This window comes from Podarcis cretensis (genome assembly GCF_951804945.1).
Source record: "Podarcis cretensis genome assembly, chromosome: 7".
Taxonomy (NCBI): Eukaryota; Metazoa; Chordata; class Lepidosauria; order Squamata; family Lacertidae; genus Podarcis; species Podarcis cretensis.
The window spans coordinates 59,950,978-59,964,519 of NC_137176.1; the positions used below are offsets into that span (position 1 = coordinate 59,950,978).

The 13,542-nt window shown below is 43.9% G+C and overlaps 1 protein-coding gene across 10 annotated transcripts in view; it reads right to left on the minus strand.

The window, feature by feature from the left end:
• NCOA2 (nuclear receptor coactivator 2) overlaps positions 1-11,021 on the minus strand; it is a 129,698-nt gene extending 118,677 nt beyond the window's left edge. For 3 of the 10 annotated variants that reach the window (XM_079983036.1, XM_079983031.1, XM_079983033.1), the window contains exon 1: positions 10,610-11,020. The gene's annotated coding sequence lies outside the window, so the exon portion shown is untranslated. Of the gene's footprint in view, positions 1-4,947; positions 4,966-8,786; positions 8,810-10,609 lie in introns of those variants that run through there. The other 7 variants (XM_079983037.1, XM_079983039.1, XM_079983038.1 and 4 more) reach the window with 6 other exon arrangements.
• Between the last annotated feature and the right edge of the window lie 2,521 nt (positions 11,022-13,542).

Below are 13,542 nucleotides of genomic sequence, written 5' to 3' on the forward strand. Positions count from 1 at the left end.
TTCTACACTGAAAGCTGAAAGGAGTAAGATGCAAGTATACTATGAGAAAAAGATGTAGACCCTTGACAAGTTGCTAAGTTGGACCATGAATATGTAGTATATATATTCCTACAAACTCCCAAATCCACACAAGTGATGGTTCTTCATGGTAGGACTGTGAAGAATCAAATGTTTCTTTTTCAACCCCAATATCAAGTTTTAAAGCACTAGCATGTGCATGGATGGGTTGGGGAAGAAAATTACGAAGATTTTAAGCACTTTTATTAAACACCTTAGGATTTTCCTACCCCTGGCAAAAGGTCTTCCTGCACAGCTTGATTTCTACATGTCATTTTCACCAACCACTGAAATGACAAACTCATGTTTTTACTCATACCTAAACCAGGCACTGTGAGGACCAGTCATGTACTGTATACTATTACACCCTCAATTCTAACCATCACCATCCTGCATAAACAGGGAAATAAATTATTATTTTATTTTATTTCACAGCATTTATATGCTACCTGATTGTAATAAAACCTCAAAAAGGATATCTAGTATGGAACAGCAGGAAACAATTCTCTAGCACAGTACTGTCTATGAAAAAACACAGGAGAACGAATAGATGCAGAGCCGGTGTGGTGTAGTGGTTAAGAGCGGTAGTCTCATAAACTGGGGAACCGGGTTCGTGTCTCCGCTCCTCCACATGCAGCTGCTGGGTGACCTTGGGCTAGTCACACTTCTCTGAAGTCTCTCAGCCCCACTCACCTCACAGAGTGTTTGTTGTGGGGGAGGAAGGGAAAGGAGAATGTTAGCCGCTTTGAGACTCCTGAAGGGGAGTGAAAGGCGGGATATCAAATCCAAACTCTTCTTCTTCTTCATGCAGAGGTAGATGGAGGCAACATGAACATCCTTAAGGATTTTACACCTAAAAGGTATCAATACCACAGACTGGAAACTCTTGGCATAAGCTTCAAAGTAGAACGTCTGCATCCATGTCCCTCACAACGAATATGACTAACATTTGAAATCCTAGGTTATAAAAGAAAGATTATGTGTTAATAAGATGCAGCCTCACCACAGTGATTTCTGCTCTGGTAACCTCCTGTTAGAACTACAGTAATGTGGTGTGTGTGCTGAATGCATGGTTACATTTGAAGACAATCCAAGGGGTTCAGTTAGTGCAGAATGAAGCTGCCAGCTCAGCTGGATGGAATCACAAAACACCAATTCTAAAGGACTTACATTGACTGCATGTTCACTTCTAGGCCAAATTCAAGGTGATGGTCTATGAAGGAATGCCTTTCCCAGAACCAACCTGCCCTTGCCCCAATATCTTCAGAAGCAGCTCTTCTCTGCATACTACTGGTGGTGGTGGGCGTATATTACATTGTGATGCAAAAAAGAAGAAGCAACATTTACCTTGTGGTGGCCCTAGTATTGGAATGCACTTGATCTAGTTCTAGTACAGTGGACGCTCAGATTGCAAATGCGATCCGTGCGGGATGCATGTCCGCAACCCACAGCCCGCAAGGGCACGTCTGCGCATGCACGGGTTGTGATTTGGCACTTCTGCGCATGCGCGACCACCAAAACCCAAAAGTAACCCGTTCTAGTACTTCCGGATTTCGGTGGTCTGCAACCCGAAAAAACGCAACCTGAAGCGTCTGTAACCCGAGGTACAACTGTAGTATGCTTGGCACTGACACTATTATCATTTTGGTGCCAAATACAGACTCACCTGTTTGCCTGAGCATTTGAAATGTATTGGTATATTTACTGTCCCAGGGTGAGGAGCCTGCTCTGTAGTGGTAGTCAGCTAAGTTTTACTCAGTGCAAACACACTGAAATTCTAAGCACAACAGGTTTACTCTGGGTAAAATTTGGTTTAATATGTTTTTAAACTGCTATTGTTATTTACAGTTTATCAATTTATTTCAATATCAAGTTTGCTGTTTTTAGTTGACTTTTTGTTGTAAATTGCATGTTGCACTCCGCCCTGGATAGGGCTTTGTACACCAAAGCCAGCACCTTGAATCTAGCCTGATAGTTAATTGGCAGCCAGTGCAATTCTTCAGCACCAATGTAATATGATGTGACTATTCCATCCCAGTGAGCACTCAAGCCTCTGCATTTTGCACCAGCTGCAGTTTCCAGGGCAACCCCAAGGACAGTCCCACATAGAGCACATTGCAGTAATCCAATCTGGAAGTTACCAGCACCTGGACAACAGGCTATCCTGGTCACAAAACGGCCTCAGCTGTCTTACTAAATCTGGTAAAAAGCACTTCTAGATACCAAGGCCTAGAGAGATGGATCCAGGAGCACCAAGACTGCTATGGAAGTGAGTGACTTTGCCCTCAAAGTACCTTGCAAACAAACAGCAACACTTTTCCGAAAGATCTAAAATAGACCTCAGAAAATACAAAAAGGTTCAACTGGACGACTTGAAGATGCAACGGAATCAAAGAATTGGGCCTTCTTCATTGCCCTTATTGGCATGCAGAAAGACTCATGCAATAAATACATAATTACAAGGATGGGGAACCTTTTCAAGCCTAAGGGCCACATTCCCTTCTGAACAACCTTCTGGGAGTCAATTGCCATTAGTGGACAGATCCAAAGGCAAAAGTAAAGTGAATGCAAATTTTACATATGTACAGTAGCTTAGTTTTTCCAAACATCCCTTCTCTATCCTCCATCCGGGCAAACAAGAAACATCATTCAAGGACACATTCCAGCCACACAAAAACATTCAAGGGTGGTGTGGAGCAGGGTCATGTGAGCTGTGTTAGTAATGCAGATTTATAAGCTAATCACTAAATGGCACCTTAAACTTAGGTTATGGGCACCACAATGGAATGTCTAAGCATCTTTTTTGTGGTGAAATTTATTTGCTTGGAAATAAGCCCCGTTGTGTCCAGTGGGGCTTTCTTATCCTCAAGTAAGTGCACCTAGGATTGCAGCTCATGTGGCAACACAGACGCCAAGTCTGCTAATTCACACGGCAGTGCAGAAGCACAAGCTACATATCTTTTGTTATGGTGCTGCCACATGCAACACCACAGCACTAGCCAGCTAGATGGAGAGGTCAGTCATCAACCTGGCATCCAGAGATCTCCACGGTTGCAAAATGCACCTGGCACATTGGGAATTTTGAACACCAAGTACGCGGTATGGCCAGGAAGGGGGTGTGGCCCAGGGACAGTTTTAAGGAACAGATAGGATTATAGGGCCAATTGTGCCCCACCCCGAGTTCCTCGCTACTGAACTATTGCTCTGCAGATAAACCATCGTTCCATTAGAGCAGTGATGGCCAAACTTGGCCCTCCAGCTGTTTTGGGACCACAACTCCCATCATCCCTAGCTAACAGGACCAGTGGTCAGGGATGATGGGAACTGTAGTCCCAAAACCAAGTTTGGCCATTACTGCATTAGAGGAAATGAAATCCCATCAAGAAAAGACTATCTACTCAACTTCTGGATACAAGAATCACCTGCCAACAGGACCCATGTCACATCAAGATTCACCTTTAGCTTACTGGCCTCATGCCCTCATTCAACCCATTATTGCTTCCAGTCAGCAATGGAATTACACTACTATCTTTCTCTTGCTTGGATACTTTATCAAAATAGTATCTGGTGGCCCTCTCACAAATTATGTGGTCAACACAGCAACAGCAACAGCTTCCTCCAAATAATCAGCAGTGGTTTTCACAGAGGAAGATGTATATTGAGTCCTCTACAGGAAACAGTTATTGCTGTTGTACAGGTGCACATCCTCCTTCATGCTGCTTGGTACAAAACAGTCCGTCCCGACCCCCAGGAGTTTTACACATCAGTTCATTCTGTGATCTTCCTCTGAAAAAGAAAACAACCTTCTTTTCTACAAGTCCCACTTAAGAGTCAGGAGACTATGAATAGTAACCAATGGCAATCACAGTTGAAGAAACATATTAAAGAGCATACCCCTAACATTCAACTTAATCGGAGTTTTGCCATTGGCTTTGTTCTGTGTTTTTATTTTGTTCATAGCCTCTTTATATCACCCATTAACAGAAAATTATCTAGGCAGTGTGCAATTTTTTAAAAACCCTCATAATGTGTAAAAATGCAATACGAACATAAAAGTGAGTTCAAAAATCAGAAAAAAATCAGAATAAAACAAGCCACAATGAAAAAGCAGTCTAAACCATTAAAGGCAATCAACTGAAAATCAAATGTTGCTGAAAAGACCACAATGTAGCATTGGACCTCTTTGGGCAGCTCCTCTTTGGTGGGGGCATTCCACAATGAGGAACCACCACGGAAAAGGCCCTCTCGTTAGAAGCCACCTGCCTCAGCCTTATTTGGCAACAGCATCTACAGAAAGACTGCTGAAGATGATCTGAGGGTCCAGTTAGTACTTTGTTTATACTCACAAGATTTATTTATATGTAACATTACATTGTTGCCTTCAAGAGCAGCTTTTGCAGAATTATTTTAGGGGACCGAAGTTATCCAGAAAGGAGCAGAGCAAAAACCATGCTGTATGTAAGTGCATCTCTACAGCAAAGTTCATATTACCGTAAGTCCTAAGTGTTTATGTACTAAAACTTTCCAGGTCACATTCAAAGTTTTTTTTAATAGAAAACAAGCACTGCACTAAACAATGCCTGCAGGTTTGTATTTTCAGTAAATAAATACTAATCTTATTTTGTTTTTGAAAATGTGAAACAAATTGACAGTATCACACCTGTTTTCACTCCCTATTCACATTCCCAGTTATATGTTTCAAAGTTCACCATGTGATTTGATACACAAAGTGACTGACCCTCTAAGCTCAAGGAATGTTTGCATAATGTATATACCACTAACAAACAATTAATAATATAACTACTGTACAGATAAGACAAAGCCAATATGAATCAGCCTATTTCCCACATAGTCAGCATATGATACTACTAAGAACGTCACTTGCATTACCTCACTGAAGGAGCAATGTTGTTTTAGAAGAATCAACACAGCACACACACCCTTAAAAAGGTAAAGGTACCCCTGCCCGTACGGGCCAGTCTTGACAGACTCTGGGGTTGTGCGCCCATCTCACTTAAGAGGCCAGGGGCCAGTGCTGTCCGGAGACACTTCCGGGTCACGTGGCCAGCGTGACATTGCTGCTCTGGCGAGCCAGAGCCGCACACGGAAACGCCGTTTACCTTCCCGCTGGTAAGCGGTCCCTATTTATCTACTTGCACCCGGAGGTGCTTTCGAACTGCTAGGTTGGCAGGCGCTGGGACCGAGCAGCGGGAGCGCACCCCGCTGCAGGGATTCGAACCGCCGACCTTTCGATCGGCAAGTCCTAGGCGCTGAGGCTTTAACCCACAGCGCCACCTGCGTCCCTACACACACCCTTACTAGCTTGCTACTTTAAGCTTCATTGTCCTTGCATCTTAAAGTCAAAGAACTCCTCTGTCAGATCAAAATCCCCAGGAGGAAAGAGAGCTCCATGCCCATCAGAAACCACACAATAGAGCCACAGCTGACAATGCGCATCTTTCTGCATATCTGCATATGTACAAGAGGTCCTTGCCTACCCCCACCACATTCCCTCTCACATTATAGAACTTGCTACTATCCAATATCATCAAACAGCATTTTTCATGGAATGAATAAAGAAAGGTGCGGTAGTGTGCTGCCTTTTAAGCAGTGTGTTGTGTAATTGCAACAATGTGTAATTAAAATGCATGGTGTGGATCAGATCAGGGTAGTTTTTAATAACGTATGAACACACATATGCAACGCATGCACATACAGAACAAAAATGTTCTTTGTTTTCCCCGTTTAATACCCGGGAAGTAGTAAATGTGTCTTTGAAGATTAAAATCTGGATTTGCTACAGGTCATACACACACCATGAAGTCAGTTTATTACTATTGCTAGTGCTTTCCTTTAAAATAAGCAAAAACAATGAAATGAAAAGAAAGAACATGTTACATACACAATTATATTTTAGGGTTTTGTTATGCTAAGTTGTCTTAAATACTATATGAAATAAAATTTACAAGTACAATCTCACACCAATTTATTCAGTACACACACTATTATTTAGAAATTATTTCAGAACTTTTCAACTTTCCTTGCGGAATCTTCACAGCTCAGTTTTTTTAAAATCTGAGTTATGTAGCCTCCCTGCCTTTCATTTTTGCATAGAACGTCAGCTTATGCCAACATGTCAGTGACATCATCAAGAAAAGGACAGAGAGCAGAAGACTGTGGGCATTGTAGTAGCAGCTGTCTTTCTAAAGAACTTTGCTATTTCTATGGAGCAACCTGTACTTTTTTTTTCTTTTCTTTTTTTACAGATGGGTGTGCTTACTATCATTTTGAAGTGAAATGCTGTGAAAGCCAACTGGGGCAGTTTAAATCTAACAAAAAAATCTCAAACCTTTAAACAGTGTTCAAGATGAACCCACTTTAAATTTATTGTATAAATTCAATTTAGTAAACTTGTCAGAGATACTGACTTTAACAAATTCTTTCCAGCCAAACATGTTGCACCTATCATTATCCCACCACAAAAAGCATGATTAGCTCAACATGCTTTCAAGCATTAGGTCTCTTAACTATTCAAAATTTAAAATGATTGAGTAATGATTACAGTAAATTCTAAAATATATTAATAGAAGCAGAAAATTCAAAGCAGAAAAAGATAACCACTCATGTATCTAATCTCTTAAATACAGTATACAGAGGGGAACATAATTTAATAAGATTTTTAAAGAATTACAAAAATATTTATGATTCTGAAATTCTGTGATTTAAGATCTGTGCCTGAAACATTCTGACTTGTTATATAGAGCACTACCTTTGAAAGCAAAGAGTACATAAGAGGCTAGTAAACCCAACAAAGAGTTTTGAGGCACCTTAAACACTAACAAATTATTCTAACAGAAGTAACAGAATCCATTTCATGAGATGTATGTAGTACCTTCCTTTGGCAGGTAATATTTGCAGGGACTCAGTGGAAGAAAAATGGTAAAAGGTGGCATTATGGTAACAAAAAGTCTGTGATAATTCAATTAGAGCTGAAACTTATTTAAAAGAACAATGACTTCACAAATGTAGCAATCTCTGATAACACAGCCATCTTAGTATTGCTATGTAAATTAACATCAGAGGGACAAAAATCCATTGTCTCTATTCAGGCCCAAATGAACAAAACCTAACTTCCTTATAAATTATAATTCAGCTGATTTATACATGTCTCTTTTGAAAATAATAGAGCCATGTAGCTAATACACAAACATCTTACCTACAATCACCCACCCAACAAGGTCAATAATCTGTTGAAGGCTCCTCAACTGGGCAAAGGGAAATCTATCCTTGCCTTTGACTTCAATCCATGTATGTTAACTTAGAAGTCCCTCGAATTTCAGTGAAATTTACTTCCTGATAAAAGTTCATAGCATTGCAGTATAACAGTGGTACTAAGAAGCCCTGTTGAATTCAATGTGACTCCCATGTAAGTAGAGTTAGGACTGCAGCCTTTATCTACAAAGACACAGCTGGTAAGGGATAAGCTGAATTCAGTATAGTGATACTCACTATAATCAATACAACTACATTTAAAACAAGTTGAACAAGCATATCGCCATCTGATTAAGTTTCTCTCTATTGAGTGATATTTTCTCAATTTTTCTATTATGAATTCTGCAACTGTGTTAAAAAAACATTGCATAAGATACAAGAAGTGATTATTCTCTTCTACTAATTTATCAATAGTCTCATATGCTATATGGGATTTTACCACTGACCAAATCTGAGGTCCAAGATATTCAGTAAGAGGACCATGAATAGTTTTATCCTACTGAAATTATAAATGAGTGTCTAAAACCACTTATTTAACCTATATATCCTTCCTTTTATTTGAAAATCTAAATGCAGCTAAACCAAAATTATAAGATCTATATTATGTAATTATATTGCAATGTTAGTCCTACTAAGAGTAGAACAAATGAAATTAAATAATGCAACTTAATCATGCCCACTAACTTCAATGGGCTTACAGTGGTACCTCGGGATGCGAACGGGATCCGTTCCGGAGCCCCGTTCGCATCCTGAACAGACCATAAGACACAACAGCACGTCTGCGCATGCTGCATTTCACCGCTTCCGCGCATGATGTCATTTTGACCGTCTGTGCATGTGCGAGTGGCGAAACCTGGAAGTAACACGCTCCGTTACTTCCGGGTCGCCGCAGAGTGCAACCCGAAAATACTTATCCTGAAGTTTATTTATCCTAAGGTATGACTGTATATTGAGTAGCACTAGATACAACCCATAATCCTGCAAAGGAACTGTAATTTGAGTGTTAAAATTTGAGAAATGGCTATTAACAAATTGGTTTGTCTATGGTGTAGATATGTCTGAAGGGTCTTTTTTATTATTATTAAATTTTTAAACTGTCCTTCATCCAAAGATCACAGGACAGTTCACAACCCAGCAGTTCTGTATGAAAAAGTCATGTCCAAGAGGAAAATCTCCGAAGTGGACAGCAGAAAAACCAGTGTGTTTCCCAAGACTCTAGGTATCAAAACATTTCTCATGGAAAGGATATGTGATTAACAGGCAAAGAAGCCAGGTACATTTCCTTTTATTTTTCTTGCCACCTTGCACACACATTTCATGCATATTTCATACATCAGTATCAGCTCCGAATGAGCGCCAGGTTGATTACAGAACATATCAAGTATGGTGCAGAAGAAAACACAGATGACACGGGAAGAAAAGTCAAAGTTGCCAAGACAACCAATAACCCTGGATACCTTTGCAACAGTACTGTTGTGGGCAGGAGCCACGACTACAAGAGCTTCTGCTCCTAAGAAAAGAAAACGCGAATCACTGTGCAAGAGATGAAATCTCTGGCGTCGCCAGACTGAACCTCGCCAGTTAAAAAGCTGGGGCAAGATTCTCGGGGAAGGTGGAGAAGACATGGGGGGGAGGGAGAGAGAAATAAGAGCATGCTGCCTGCGTCGGATACACACTCGCAGCCTCCCCTTACACAAGGGTAGCAGCTCAGGGAGCAGGTGGAGAGGGGATTAGACGCACCCCCTCCGCGCTACACGGCGGAAGGGGGAGGGAGGAGGACAAGGCCATTCTCCATGTACAAAGCGGGAGGGGGAGCAGAAATGCGCGCCTCTCTCCCAGCCCCACAATCAACAACAAGAGTCCCTGGCAGAAAGGAAGGGGGAGAGGCCCGTCGCCCCACCACCGCCACCCTCCCATTCATAGCCACACACTCGGCGGCGTCAGGCTGCGACGCTGGGTCCCCGGGGACTGAGGCGCGTAGCAACACCCAGAAGCCCGCGACTAGGCCTCCGCCCTGAGAGGCCGGCACCAGCCGAGCGAGTCCCGCACGAGCACCAAGGCGCCGCTGGGGCCGCCGCCGCCGCCGCCAGGGTCCCCTCCCCCCAGCCAGCCAGGCGCACGGCAGCGGCAATGCGGCTCCCTAGGCTGCGCTCTCACCCAGCGGCCGGCGGGCGGGCGGGCGGGCAGGCAGGGCCTAGTTGGGTCCCCCGGGAAGGGGGGACTTCGAGGGCCGCGCGCGCACACAAAAGTTGGGAGAAGTTAAAAGCCCGTCGCTAGCGGCCGCGGAGGAGGGAGAGAGAGGAGGCGACACCGCCGTCCCGTCACTCCACCCACCCACCCCAAATCTCGATTCCTTCCGAGGCGATTGTCAGGCAGGCGCTCCGCGCAACTCACTCTCTTCCCTCGGTCGGAGCAATCGTTTTTCTCCACACACAAAAACGACTGGGGTCTTGCCACACGGTTCTGCCCCCGCTCCGAAGAAGAAGCCACACGGCATGCTCGCCTGGAGAAAAGGAGGGAGAGAGACAATCCCTCTCCCGTCTCTCCCCCCCCCGCCACCCCCCATTGTCAGCCACGCAGCTGCCACCCCTTCAGTCCTTTCTATCGAGGAACGACCCTCCTCCATGCCGAGGAGAGAGGAGGGGGAAGCAAGTCCGCCTTCTCCTTCTCCATTAACACCCCCTTCCACTTCGCTGCGAGCACCCCGCTTTCCCCTTCAGACAGCTCTGCTCCTCTCCCACCCATTTAACCAAGGCGCCCCCTTTCCTTCACAAGAAATCGGGGGGGGGGGTCGGGGGGATGTGGGTAAAAAACCCCAACTTCCCATGTATTACTACCCCCTTTTTTTACTTTCATCTCCATGCAGATTTCGGGGTGCGACAGAAAACTGGAGGTGTAGCCACACACCCGCCGCCGCCGCCGCCACCACTCATAAAAGAACACCAGACACCCAGGCTGACACCTCTCTCGCTTTTCGTCTCGGGAGAGAATAAAACCTCCACAACTTGCCTTTTTTTTGCGGGGAGGGGGGATGATGGGGGGGGGGCAAGAAAAGTCTCGCGGACACCCCCTTTTTTTCCTCCCTCGCCCCCGAAGTTCTCAAGGCAGCGGCTCCAGACACTAAGCAGCCATCCCCAGCAGCGCGCCACACAACCAGGGTTATTATACAACACACACACACACACAACCGGGGAGGGACCCCCTCGGCCAGCCCCTTCCCCAGCCTATCCCGCCGCGAAAGGGACCCCGCGGCGAGGGGCGCGAGGGTGCCTTCCCTTACCGAGGTCAGCAATGTCTCCGGCTGCCGTCGCCCAGGCTGCTGCCAGCGCTGACCTTCGCTTTGTAAGAGGAAGCTGGAGCTGCTGAGTCCTCCGCGGCCGCCATGTTCCCGTTTTAATCACTGGCTGCTTGTTTATTTCAATGGGGACCCTCCCACAGCTCACTCTCCTCCTCCTCCTCCTCCTCTCCGCAAAGCTACCCAGAGAGAGGAGGGACTGGGAGGGCCGAGGAGACAGAGAGGGAGAGCAGGGCCGCCGCCGCCGCCGCCGCCACTCCCTTGCCTTCACCAGGCGCAAAAGTGGCCTCGGAGGCGAGTCCTTTCGCTCGGCAGGGAGGCAGGGCGCGCACACACCACGGCACGCACCCGCACCACGGCTTACTACCGGTGTGCGGGAGCGGAGAGGAAACTTCCTTCGCCGCCTGCGAGGCTGCGCTCTCGCCCTGGAGCCGAAGACAAATGAGCTCGGCCGAGCGTCAGCTTGCAAGGGGGTGGGGTGGCGGCTGGGGGAAGCAGCCTTGCTAACGCAGCGCAGGATTTGGAAATGTTGCCATTGTGCCATTAACAGAGAGGGAGAAGGAATCGCTCGAATCTGATTTCTTTTCTTTTGTTGTCCAAAAGAAAGAAAGCGAGGAAGCATCCGTGCGCCACCTACGCTGGTGATTATTAATATTAGTAGTAGTAGTAGTGTAGTAGTATTAATGTAGGTCTGACGATGGAATGCTTTGGCAGCTATAGAACAAGGGGAACATCGTACAAATAGAGTAAAATGCCCAGTTATGCAGACCTGAAAAGTCATATATTAAACGTCTGAGAATAAATCTCTGTTCATTTTCGAGTACAGTACAGACAACAATGATGGCTTTGAACATTGGCCTTTGCTTTTTAGCCTGGCCTCTTACACACCTCTTTTAAGTTCTGGGTGTTCCTACAATGTTTACAAGGCTCATGTAATGACATGCAAAGTCTGCAGGTCCTTGTCTGCTCACATCCCCTATATGGTCTCTTGTAATTTTAAGTTCTTCTTGACACTTTTGGCCCAAGATTTTCTGTTTACTCCCTTGATATGGTGGTGTGCCCTCAGTCTGATTGGTTGTAAAGGAATGTGTACATTGGTAAACAATATGTCATGTGCTGCAGCAGAAAGGCAATATAAACAGCTGAACTTAGTAAAACACACACACACAACTATCAGGAGGTTTAGGGAGCCTAGGATTGTGGAGGCCATTCTCTGCTCTTGGTATTATTTTTTTGTATAAAAGCAATCACATTGTGGTAGGTAATCAAGTTGCTCACCTTTTGTAATGGGCTATCGTCTGTTTAGAAGTATTGTGCATGATCATTTAAACCTGTGTATTACTTTACAGTTTGTTTGTTTTTGAAGACAACACTTTTTGCATTGCTCTGCAGTTCATGTAAACTAAATTAGTTACGTGAGTTTATTAACACTCAGTACAGTACAGAAACAATGTAAGTGCAACAATACAGCTATAAAAAGTGAACAGACGGGATTTGTTTGCTTAAATACATTTATATAATTACTCTGCAACTCTGAAATCAATATAACAAAATGAAACCACAATGGAAAACTGACAATGAAATAGTTTAAAACTCAGAACTTTAACAGTGTGGAAGAACAAGAAAGCTTTTGCTTATTAGCCCAAAGCAGATGCCAGGTGCGCCTCTCTGAAAAGAGCTCCACAGGCAGGAAGTCAATGGTGAAAACATCACCTCCCCATTTGGCACATAACTTCAACTGGCAGAGGCATCTGGAGAAGACCACTGATAACGTCAGCTAACTGGAATTAATTCATCCACTTTTGTTATAGCGTGTAATAAGTTAACACAGAGAATACTGAACAATAAACAATAGCAACTTATTAAAACATAAAAACAGTATTGTAGCACCTTAAAGACTAATAAATACCGGTACATTACAGCATCCACACCATATATTTAAACTGTATCACTTCCTACAAAGAAGCCAGGGAATTGTAGTTTACCCCTCATGTAACTGCAACTCCCAGCAGCCTTAACAAACTACAATTTCCAGGATAATTTAGGGGAAAGCAATGTGCTTCAAAAGTATTGTGTGATCTCATCAGATGCATGAAGTGCTCTCCTAATTTATAGTTATCTATATACATGTGGGTGGATATGTTTGTAAACAGTGAGGTCAGAGGGAAATAAAATGTCGAAAGTACAGAGATCATGAAAGTTACATAATTAAAAGCATAATTAAAAGCTGATAACACAAACATCATTGCATTGGTAAGAAAATTAATAAATGCAGTGTGATAAAAATCAGTTGCCCTGATTCAGTCCAGAAGTCATAGCACTGACTCTCTTGATTAACTATAATACCATAAAACTTCAAAAGGGGACTGCAACATGAAACTACTAAATTAGAATTAATCAAGAGGTTTGTGTGCTATTAATTGTAGATAGAACTGGGGCAATGGATTTCTGTCACATCACATATGTCATTGGCTTACCAGTTAACATGTCATGCATCTGATGAAGTAGACTGTAGTCCATGAAAGTTAATGCAATTAGAAAGCTGATAATCTTTTAGATGCTGCAATACTCTCTGTTAATTTTGCTGCAACAGGCTAACTCAGCTACCCCCCCCCCCGGAAGTTATTGGAATGTGTTTTCTTTTATAAACAAACTTCCTAGAGAAAGTTAACATTCACAGGGTGTCACTATATTAAATTTCTCATGTGTGGAGGGGCTGAATAAATTCTGTAACTGCCATTGGCCCAGTACACACATAACTCTCAACCATGTTTATTGAACAATGGTTTAGCACAGATTTGAGGAAATGGATCTGATCAGTGGGCTGGATCCTGGGTCCCCATACCCTCAGGAGGCCATTTTTAGGGTGGGGTCTGCTCACCTCTCAACCACCTTACATGATTGTGAGGCCAGAGGAC